Source organism: Arachis hypogaea, chromosome 16 (assembly GCF_003086295.3).
Source record: "Arachis hypogaea cultivar Tifrunner chromosome 16, arahy.Tifrunner.gnm2.J5K5, whole genome shotgun sequence".
In the NCBI taxonomy this organism is placed as follows: domain Eukaryota; kingdom Viridiplantae; phylum Streptophyta; class Magnoliopsida; order Fabales; family Fabaceae; genus Arachis; species Arachis hypogaea.
In genome coordinates this window covers 127,044,938-127,057,471 of record NC_092051.1, presented here as the reverse complement: position 1 = coordinate 127,057,471, position 12,534 = coordinate 127,044,938, and positions in this window count along the sequence as shown.

Here is a 12,534-nt window from a genome sequence, read left to right as displayed (position 1 = left end):
TCTTCGCGGTTTCGAAGAGAAGAGGAAGAGTCTGATTAAGGGCTTTCTTATTTGCTATGCTTATTAGTGAGAAATAATTAATAAACAATACATATATAATATATTTATTCTAAAATTATTTTAATTTTATTTTTTTATATTAATATTTGTTATATATTTATAATAAAAATAAATAATATTTATTATAAATTTATTTTAACTTTATGATTTCAAAATATAATATTTTTTATAATTTATAATAATAATATATAATATTTGTTATAAATTTATTTTAATTTTATTTTTTAAAAATAATATTTATTATTTATTTATAACAATAGTTTTTGAGTATTTTATAAATTCAGTATTTATAGAAAAAATTGTTTAAATTTATATAACTATCTAAATTATTTTTATTGGTATTATTTAATTTGTATAATTATTTAAATAATATTAGAAAATGGTTATTTCATAAACAATTGTTGTAATGGTTGTAAAACCGTTCTTTAAAATAGTCAAAGAGAACAATTTTATTTTGTTACTATAGCGTAATGAAAAAATGAACTTCAACAGCAACACTGTAAAAATTGTTGTCTAAGACCATCTAATAGAACGGTTTTAAAGTGTAGCATTTCGACAACGGTTTTAATGCATTTCTTTTGTACAATTCTTTAAAAAAAAAAAACCGTTGCTTAAAAATAAATCATGGTAACGGTTATAAAACCGTTCTTTAAAATAGTCAAAGAGAACGGTTTTAATTTGTTGCTATAAAATAATGAAAAATTAAATTCAACAGTAACACTACAAAAAACTGTTGTCTAGAACTATCTAAGAAAATGGTTTTAAAACGTTGCAAAATTTAGCGTTGCTAAAGACCATATTTATTGTAGTGATATTTAGTACTATTTTTAAATACTCTCTATCTCTAACAAAAATATATATTTTTTTTCCACACTTTAAATACTCAACTTTCAAAATTTACATAACACTCTCTATCACATTCTAATTCACTCTTATAAAAAATAATTTGTTAGTACTTTCACTAACTTGCTCAAATCATTCACCAAAATTTTTATATACAGTACTCATACTCCGCGAATGAAAAAATATTATTGATAGAAAAAAAGGATGTATTTCTTATATACTAGAAGAAAAAAATGACCTGCTGCATGGACAATCACCCTCCGCATCTCGCAATCCAGAAAAAGCATTAGAGAACATGGGTACTTGACCAGGTATGGTTCAAGAACATCTTGCAATAGACGACATTGTAGTATCATTTTGTGTTAATGACAAAAAACACAATTCACCATATATTTTATCACTATTCCATTCACTTACACCACACCAACAATAAATCCATATAATAAATAATTCCTCCTCAGGTGAATCCTTTCAATTATTTTGTGAGAATTATAACATTCTAATTATAGAGTTTGACGTGCTTAAGTCATGACACCAATTCTCAATTAGAGTATTTTTATTTTATTTGTATTTTCTTTAAAAAAATAGTTAATTGTAATGATAGAATTTATGTAAAAATAATAATATTAGAAAAATAATCCTTTAAAATTATTTTATTTAATTTAATATTTATAATTTTATGTATATAATATTTTAAATTATATATTTATTGTATTTAATATTATGTATTTATTTAAAAATAATTAATAAATATAAAATAAAACAATTTTAGATTAATTTGTGCTGATTTTTATTGTTTTTAAAATATTTTCGATACAAAAATACGAGCTAATAGAAACCTCGTCACCCTCTCTCGTCACACACATTAAATTTATATCATTGTTTCATTAACGATAAATCCAAGTCAAAATCCGTTGAGATATATAATATACAATTCCGTTATGTTACTAACAGCATTTTTGTCAACTCTTATTTATAATTGTGTTTAATGGAAGTGTCTTTATATATGTGTCTAATAAAACTATCTTTTTTATGACTGTATCTAATAAAAGTGTACGTCTTTATAGATATATTTTTTAAATATGTCTCTTTATACATATGTTTAAAATATAATAATTAATTATTATTGATAATAAATTAATAGATAATATATTAGTACCCTATATTTTTTCTATAATAACTTAGTAGTATATATCAAGTTGTAGATATAGTAATAAAATCATATAAAAATAAAAATAAACATAATGATAATGTCTTACACAACCATGAATTTCTGACCCGAACATTGACCTCTTAAACCGGAACTTAAACTACACATTAAACAAGGGTCATGACTTGTTTAAGATTTAATTATTTCATGATTCTTGTCAATTTTTATAGTTTTATTAAATTTTTAATTAAATTTTTATATTTTTTTAGTTAAATTTTTATATTATATTAAATTTTATAATTAAATTTTATTATAACAAAAATATTAAAATTAATAGAATATATTAAAATATATTTCAATTAAAATTAATTTTTAAAATATATTTATTTATTAATTATATTATTATTATTTTTTTATAACTTTACTCTTCATTTTCATCATTAAAGTAATTGGTTAAAAAAAAGCCAAAAATATGAAATGGAGACTGTGAAAGAAAGCAACAATAAAAAAGGGTGACACCGCTACGATGAAGTCGAGGCTACGGTGGTGATGGATAATCGAACTATGCCAGTGAAGACGACACACTCTCTTTTCCACCACTACCATCATCATCACTCTCTTCGCACCCATTAAAACTCATTTTTTGTTCTGTAAACTTGCCTCCATAAATAGTCTCCCAAAAAAATGAAAAAATGAGCCGCCGAAAGGAAAGGCGGTGGTCCCAAGAAGAAGACAGTCTCAAGGTCCATCAAAGCCAGTCTCCAATTTTCTATCGGAAGGATCGGATGCTACTTGAAGAAAGGTCGTTACTCTGAGCACGTGGAAATTGGTATTCCGATTTACCTCACTACAAGAAAATTACTTATTCAGCAATACTTTTTTTAAACCACAGTTAAAAAGGGTAGCCTATTCAAAGAATAGGCTATACTTTTCTATGTGTTACATTTTTATGTAAAATAGAAAACATAATTATGACATCACTTGAAAAGTGTCTCCTTAAATAATAAAAAGATCATTTATAAAACGTAGCCTTATCTTAATGTCAATGAATACACATTTTTCACAAAAGACAACACTTTTTAAGGGTAATCTAATATTTATGTTTTTGGTGGCTTCACAAACGTCCTCTAATATCAAACGCACCAATCACAAAACTCAATGTTTTTCTTTTTCATTTTCACGCTGAGAGTGTGCTTTCTTTTGTTTTCACGCTGAGAAAAAAAACTTATGTGTCTCCTTTGATTTCACAAACCCGCACTGCTCATTACCGTCATCTCTTATTCACCGTCGCCGCTCATCACCTCGGTCACTAGGTAAGCATTCTCTTCCCCGCTCTGTTCTTCACCGTCCTATTTTTCTTGCTCATTCGTTCTCTCACCCGCTTTCTTCTTTACCAGTGTCGAAGAAGGTGCGTGTGGCTGTGCTAATAATGATAAACAACAATGGCTAATGGTATGTATCAATTTTCAGTTGGTTCTATGAAATTTGGGAGGTTTTGGGTTCAATTTAGTATTTTTAATTAGGGGTTTTAACTTCTAAATTTCTATTGTTTCTGAATTTTAGATTATAGACTGATAATTAGGGGTTTTAACTTCTGAATCTCTATTTTCTCATAATTATTCAGGTTAATCCAAAGGATGATAATGAAGATTAAGATGCTTATCATGATGGTTTATTGATAAATATGGAGTATTGGAATTTGAAAAATAGTTTATTATATTTTGGCTTGAAAATACTATGGTTTATTGACAATGGATTTAATTAGAAGATAGTTATATAAGATACAATATATTTTGATTTTTTGTAGTTTATTAGTAATAAATTCTAAGTTGTCTCATGTATATTTTGATATAGGTATGTTTATTTTAGTGTGCGATGTATGAATTTTCAAAATTATGATCATCCCAATACTTTTTTGGTTCATTATAAATTAAATATATTTTGTTTAAGGATAATTTTTATTATTTAAAGAACATTGTATAGTATTATTAGTATTTATTTTTTATTTTATAATATTTGACTAATTTAGTTAAAAATATAAGATTATATGTATAATGATATTACTAAATATTAGTTTTTAGAAAAGAAAATTATGAGATTATAATATTATATATTAAAAGTGAGGGACATAAGGCTACGTTTATATAGAGTAGTTATAGGTATACAATGTTTCTAAAGTGATGCAGTAGCAAAGATAAGTGTAGCCTATTTTTTTGAATTTTAGTAAGCATGTGTGATGGAAAGCGTAGCCTTTGGTTCTCAAGCACATCACTTGAAAAATGCACCCTATTCTGAACACCAAAAGCATAGCTTTTGATATAGAAAATCGTAGTCTTTGAGAATAGGCAACGCCCGAATAAATATCCTCACTAAATCGTCTCCAAAGCCAAAAAAGCACAGCCTTTGTCAAAGACATAATTTTTTTTTTAATTTTTAGCTACACTTTTCAAGAATAGCTGAATGGGTGATTTTCTTGTAGTACTTCTTCATCGCCATTTTAGAATACCTATCCGCTGAGGTGTCTAATCTAAAAATAATAATGAGCTATAATTATTTCTTAGATCTTCGATTATTTTTATTATTACATGACTTGTCAATTTTTAGGGTTTGAAATTGAATTTGGAAAATTTAACATCGAATTCATTGTTATTATAAGTGTTGGAGTTGGTTGAGAATGATGTTATTATTAGGTTGTTTGTTTTGGATTTTTTTATTTTTCATAATGCTAAGTTTTTTTTTAATTTATTTTTCATGTGTATATAGTGAAAGTTTTGAATCTTGATGATGTTCTTTTGGCTACTCCAACGACACCATTATTGCCATCTCTCGGCCACTGAGATCAAATGAATCCTATAATGTGGAGTTTTATGTCAAATTAGTAAATTCATACTACATAATTTGTTTTAATGTTTAATGTTAGTAAGGATTTAGTTACAAAAATTGATATGGTATAGAAACTCAATTAAAAAAAATTATAAGAACCTAATTGAAAATTTGGTAAAACTATAGAGACATGCGAAGTAATTAAACTCTATTCTAATTATCTACTAATAAATACTATTTAGATAAAGAGAGATGCATAGTATTGTAATCAATATATATCTTTTTTTCCATCAATAGAGAACTAAGACACTCTCTCCATCACAAGACCATAATTTACTTCAGTCACTGCGACCACCTTGATCTATATCTAAAAATACTAGGAGAACAAGATGGATGAGAATCACAAGGATTTTCAGTCAGGTAAATAAAAAATAAATGCTAAATAAGGAACATAAATCCATAAGCATCCTAAAGCCCACTCAAGGTCCATAAACACCTAGAACCCACCTAATCCATCAATAATATCATATTAATTCCTCTTACACCAACCTGTCCCTGGATTTATATTAGGTCCTAGTCCAGCCTAACCTCCAAATTTCTCCAGTCAACCACAAATAACATAAAATACAATATAAGAACATTGCACATATATCCACATAATTAATATTAGAATATAATTAGGATTAATTAAGATCAGCTAGTATCATTTATATTTATATAACATATTTGTGTATTTATTGTAGGATTTTGCACTTTTATTGTTTTAATTTTTCTAGCACTTATATATACCCTTGTACATTGTACCTTTGGACATACATTCAATAATACATTCTTCAAATTACTCTCTTATTTCTAACATGGTATCAAGAGCATAGGTTATTTTTCTATAGAAATTAGTCCATAGCCCTTTTGTTTTTCTCTTCCGGCAGTGTTCTTTATTCTTGATTTTCGTTTCTTTCCCGACGCTTTGGTTTGTCACTACCCTTATTGTCGTCTTCTCGTCGTCACGAGTTCAATGAGTCCAGAACCGTCGCCAAAAACCATCCGACGCGCCACTACAAGTCCTTGCCGCCACCAGTGTTGTTGTCCTTTCCAGATTCATCCCGCGCCATCAAATTAGGCCCCTAATCAATGGCCCAGACGCCGTGCACATGTCGCGCCTGCACCGGTCCATGCTCAACCTGCAATTGTATCCGACCCGACCCGCTGGACCCGTGCTTGGACCCGATCCGACATGTCTGGTTGACCCGCGTGCTCTGATTCAGCGTTGACAAGGTTCCTTCCTCTGTTCAGACACTGCCACATGTCCTTCCTTGGCTGACGCAGCTGCTGACGTCGCTGCTGATGTGGCAGCTAACGTGGTAGACAGTGAGACCCTCTCTAAAAATTTTTTGTGAGTTCTTTCCGATTCTGCCAAGATAGAAAAGGTAAATTCTATCGAAACTGTAACCGTTCTGGGCACCTCTTCTTAGACTATCCTTCTATTGAATGTCTCAAATACCAACAGAAAAGTCACATTAGCTACAATTGTCCACACCTGTTCTGCCATTATTGCAAGTTCTTAGAATATTTAATTACTGTCTGTCCTACTCGCCCACCACGTTCTGATCAACTCAAGTATTATTCTTGTCCCAACTTTTCCAAGAATGTGTTTGCTTCTGCTGTTGTTGCTACTACTGAATCTACCAACTCTTCTCCTCTCAACCCGTCTCTTGTCTCTCTATCTGATATTGCATCTCTTTTTAAGCATCTTTTCTCCCTTTCTAGTAATACTCCTGCTGCTTTTTCAACTCTTCCAGTTAATTCTAAATGGTATTTTGATTCCAGTTGCTTTCATCACATGTCTCCTTTACATCATCTTTTCTTGTCTTTGTCTACCACTACAAATGCACTTTCTGTCAATACTGCTGATGGTTCCCTCTTGCACGCGACACACAAGGGTTCTATTTTCCAGTCAACTCTTAATCTCCCTGATACTTATTATATCCCAAAATTGAACTTTAATCTTATTTCTGTTGGTCAACTTGTTGATCTCAGTTTTGATGTTACTTTTTCCATTTCTGATTGTTGTGTACTGGATGGTCGGATGGGACAAATCATCGGGACTGGACGTAAGGTCAGAAGTCTGTTTGAACTTGAGAATCTTCATATTCCTCCTTTGTCAAATCTCTGTGCTGCTTCTTCTCCATCTACCCTTCACTTCTGGCATCAGTGTCTTGCACACAACTCCTTAGGAAAATTGTGTTTTCTTGTGTCTGAGGGTGTTTTGGGTCAGGTTAATAAAGAGTCTTTTGATTACATTTCTTGTTAAACTACCAAACAACCTACTTTATCTTTTCACAATAATTCATCTCTTGCTTGCTCTCCTTTTGATCTTATCCACTCTGATGTTCGGGGCGCCGCTCCCATCGCTTCTATGGGAGGGACTCGATATTTTGTCATTTTTATTGATGATTATTCACACTTTACTGGGGTTTATTTGATGACTAATTGCCATGAGCTACCTCAGATTTATATTAACTTTACCACTATGATTAAAACTCAATTTTTCCAAGATCATTAAAGTTTTTGGTTGTGTCTGTTTTGTTCTTCTTCAGCCTCATGAACATAGCAAACTTGAACCTCGGACTCACATGTGTTGTTTCTTTGGTTATGGCACTGAACACAAGGGTTATCATTGTTAGGATCCTCTCTTTGGATGTATTTATATATCTCTTCATGTTGTATTATGAGAGCATCACAAGTTTTCAAGGTTCTCCTTATTTGTGTCCATTCCTCGTACTCAATCACCATTTTTCACTAAACCCAATGTTGATCTTTTTCCTAGTGATGATTCTATAGGTTCTATCTCGACTTAACCTCTACAGTCTCCTACTCTTCTGCCTTCTCCATCTCCCGATGATTCCAGACTGGACGATGATTCTGCTCCCGCTGTCATGCCTTCTCCCCCCACTCGTTCTTCTAGGATAAGAAATTTACTTTTTTATCTTCTTGATTATCATTATTTTTCTACTATTCTTCATCATCATAAACCTAAGTCATTCTGAGAAGCCTCCACAAATCCAAGTTGGTAACAAGCAATATAGGAAGAAATCTAGGTACTTGAAAAAGCACACACTTGGGACTTAGTTGATCCTTCTTCTGATCAAGAAGTTATGGGTAGTAGATGGGTATACAAGATCAAGACTCGCTCTGATGGTTCTATTAACCGTTATAAGGCATGATTGGTTGCTCAAGGTTGTACGCAAGAGTATGGTATTGATTATGAAGAGACTTTTGCTCCTGTTGCTTGTCTCACATCTGATCGAGCTCTTCTTGCCATTTCTGCAGTAAAAAATGGTCTCTCAGTCAGATGGATGTGAAGAATGCTTTTCTTAATGGGAATTTGAAAAAGAAGTTCTATATAAAACCACCTTTAGGTTATCCTTGTCCTTCTAGCGAAGTACGTCTCTTTCGCAAGGCACTTTATGGTCTTAAGCAAGCTCCTCATGAATGGTTTAACAAGTTTAGCACCACTATATGCAATCTCGGTTTCACTTGCAGCCCTTGTGAGAATGCTCTCTTTATTCATAAAAGTGAACGTGGAATTGTTCTTCTACTTTTGTATGTTGATGACATGATCATTACTTGAGATGATGTTGATGGTATCTCTGATCTCAAAGCCTCCATTCACCATACTTTTGAGATGAAAGATCTTGGTTCTCTTAGTTATTTTCTTGGTTTAGAGGTCATATCCACAGATGATTGTATCTATCTCTCTCAAGCTAAGTATGCTTCAGATCTTCTTGCTCGTGCCGGGATTACAGATAATTGCACTGAATCTACTTCTCTTGAGCCTAATGTTTGATTTACCCCTATCGATTGCACTATTTTGGATAATCCTACTCTTTATCGATAGTTAGTTGGAGGTCTCGTCTACTTGACTGTCACACACCCAGGCATCGCTTATCCAGTCCATGTTCTTAGCCAGTTGTTGCAGCTCATCGTATTACTCACTATGCAGTTGTTCTTTGCATTCTTCGCTCTATCAAAGGCATGCTGTTTCATGGGCTTCACTTTTTTGCCCATTTATCTTTATTCCTTCAGGCGTACTCAGATGCTATTTGGGCTGATGATCCTGCTGATCATCGTTCTACTACTGGTTATTGTTTATTTCTTGGTGACTCTCTTATTTCCTGGCAAGCCAAGAAACAAACGTTCACTGCTCACTCAAGCATAGAAGCTGAATAGTGAATACCGTGCTCTCGCTGACACCACTGTTGAGGTTGTCTCGATTCGTTGGCTTCTCGAAGACTTGGGTGCTCTTCACTCGTCCCTGACTGATATTTTTTGTGACAACCGCAGTGTTTTTTATATTGTCTATAATGATGTTTTTCATGAGCGCACCAAATATATTGAGATTGATTGTCACTTTGTTCAGCAACGTCTCCTTATTGATGTTATTCGTCTTATAGCTGTTGGAACTCCGGATCAGAATATAGATATTGACGAACTGAATTTCTGCTAGTAAAGAATTTTGCAATTAAATTCTCGTTGAAAGTATAGCTTCTAAACCAACAGAGAATCCTTTCGTACAAAAGTTTTGGTTGTCACAAGTAACAAACCCCTAATAAAATTGATAACCGAAGTATTTAAACCTCGGGTCGTCTCTCAAGTAATTGCAGGGAAGTATGATTTATTATTGGTTATGGAAAAAGGTATATTTTTTGGTTTTTGAAATAGGAAACAAGAAAATAAATTAACAATAAAGTAAATCAATTATCATGAAAACCATTGCAAGGTATAAGAACTGGAAATCCATCCTAGTTATCCTTATCAGGTGTGATGAGAATTGTTTATTGTTCCCACTTAGTTAACCTTTACTAAATAAAGGAAAGTCAAGTGGACTAATCAATTTGATTCCTTAAGTCCTAGTCAACTCCCAAGGAAAGACTAGCTTTAGAGGGATCCAAATCAATCAACAAATTCTAATTTTCAATCAACAGCTGAGTTTGATAACTCAAGTGTCACCAATTATTCAACCAAAGCAAAGGAGGGAAAATCTATATTAAATCAAAAGCATCAATAACATAAACTTGAAGAAAGCATTCATAAATCTGAAATACCTCAAATTGTATTAAATAAATAAATTAAATCTAACATGGAGAATTCATAAATCAAATTGGGAAAATAAATAAACTAAAGTAATAGAATAAATAAAAGTAGAAGAGAACATAAATTAAAGGAACATTGAACCTGGAATGGAGAAGGAACAATCCTAAAACCTAAGAGAGAGGAGAGAGCCTCTCTCTCTAGAAAACTACATCTAAAAACCTAAAATTATGAATATGAGAAGTTATATTTATGAATGAATGGATTCCCCCACTTTATAGCCTCTAATCTGTGTTTTCTGGACCGAAAACTAGGTCAGAAACAGCCCAAAAATCGCCCCAGCGATCGCGCATGTTACGCGTACGCGTCAGTCACGCGCACGCGTCGCTGCAAATTTCTCCAGATCGCGCGCTCACGTGAGCCATGCGTGCGCGTCGATGCTCGCTAATTATCTCCTTAGTTTCTTGTGTTCCTTCCATTTTTGCAAGGTTCCTCTCCATTCTCTAAACCATTCCTGCCCTATGAAGCCTGAAACACTTAACACACTAATCACGGCATCGAATGGTAGAAAGGAGAATTAAAATACACAAATTAAATATCTCTAGGAAGCAAGTTTTCAACTATAGAACAAAACTAGGAAGGATTTGTAAAACCATGCAATTATTATGAATAAGTGGGTGAAGACTTGATAAAAACCACTCAAATGAGCACAAGATAAACCATAAAATAGTGGTTTATCAATCTCCCCACACTTAAACATTAGCATGTCCTCATGCTAAGCTCAAGAGAAGCTAAAGAGTGAAGAGGAATGGTAGAAAGTATGAAATACAACCTATTTATATGAATGCAACTAAATGCAAAATGCTTTCATCTACTTGGTTAAAAGTAAACAAATCTTTTAAGAACAAATATGAACTGGATTTCACTAATTCAAATCACAAAATAAAGTACAAGTAAACTTGCAGAAGAAAATAGTTCATGAAAGCCGGGAACAAAGAATCGAGCATCGAACCCTCACTGGAAGTGTATGCACTCTAATCGCTCAGGTGTTTAAGGTTCGACTCTCTCAATTCTCTACTAACCTTGCTTTCTAAGGCTTGCTTTTCTTCTACCACTCAACACTAATTTGATGCACAAAATACACATATCAAGAGGTCTTTTAAGGGTTATAATGGGGTTAAGGTCAAGGTAGGATTGTATTTCGCCAAGTGGACTAAAATTCGAATCCTTAATTAACTTAAACTTTTCCCCCCTAACTTAAGACAATCCATGTAATCACAATACAAAATAAAACTATCCATTAACCATGTTTTCCACATATTCATGCATCCTGATTCGAGTACAGTACATATGCATTGCTATCACCATTTACTTTGGGGCATTTTGTCCCCTTTTATTATTTGCTCTTTTTTTACTTTATTTTATTTTTTTAATTTTCTCAATGCATATGATTAAATTATTGAATGCATGAACATGTCCTAAACATTTCTTTCACATTTTCATAAAGATATACAACACCCAATTCTTAAACCAAACGTTTCCAAACCCACTTTTCCCCACACTTAATTCATGAGCACTCTCACTAGTCTAAGCTAACCAAGGATTCAAATTAAGGACATTATTGTTTTTCGCTTAGAGTTATTGATGAGTTAAAGTAAAGAACAAAGGGGTATAATAGGCTCAACATTGGTTTGCAAAGGATAATGAAAGGGCAAGGCCATATGGGTATGTAAGCATAGTGAAACAAAGGCGTCAATCATATAAGTGCATACATCAAACAATAGAAATATAGAATTAAGCAAGACAAAGATCACAATTTTAGAGAGAACAACACACGCCAAAAATAAAATATTGGTTGATAAAATGCAACCAATCAAATAAGCTCAAAAATCTCACAGGTTTTGTGTGTTTGAGCTCTAAACCATGTTCCAAAATAATATTTCTTCAAACAAGTTCAATAAAAATTTTAATTCAAATTAGTGGAATGCTATAAAAAGTTTCTTGAAAAAAAAATATTACTTTAACCAAGTGGTGGTAAAATATGCACAAAATCAAACAAATATGCAATCAAACATGCAAATGCAACAATGAACTAATAAAGAAAATAAGACATTGGGGTTGAGAAGAAAATAACTAACCCATGGAGATCGGTATCGACCTCCCCACACTTAAAGATTGCACCGTCCTCGGTGCATGCTAAGATGTACAGGTGGATGGGTGGCTCCAACTGACGCTTTTCTCCAAAGATTGTGCAGATGGAACTTGTCTGTTTCTCCATATAGAAGTTTTTCCTGTCCCTTCTCGGTGGCCATCCTGAAAGAAGAGAAAAAAGAAGAAAAGTAATCCAGAAATAAAGATAAGAAAATAAATAAAATATGGTTGAGTTAATGCCATATAATGAGGGTTCCAACTACATAGTAGCTACAACATGCAAGTGAGAAAATAATAGAAGCAAATGGCATATCAATAGTGCAAGAATTGCAACAATGGGGGAGAGGGTGTGGGTAATGCAAGAAAGTATAAGTGCATATCAATACAAATGGAATGCAAGTATCATAAAAGAATAG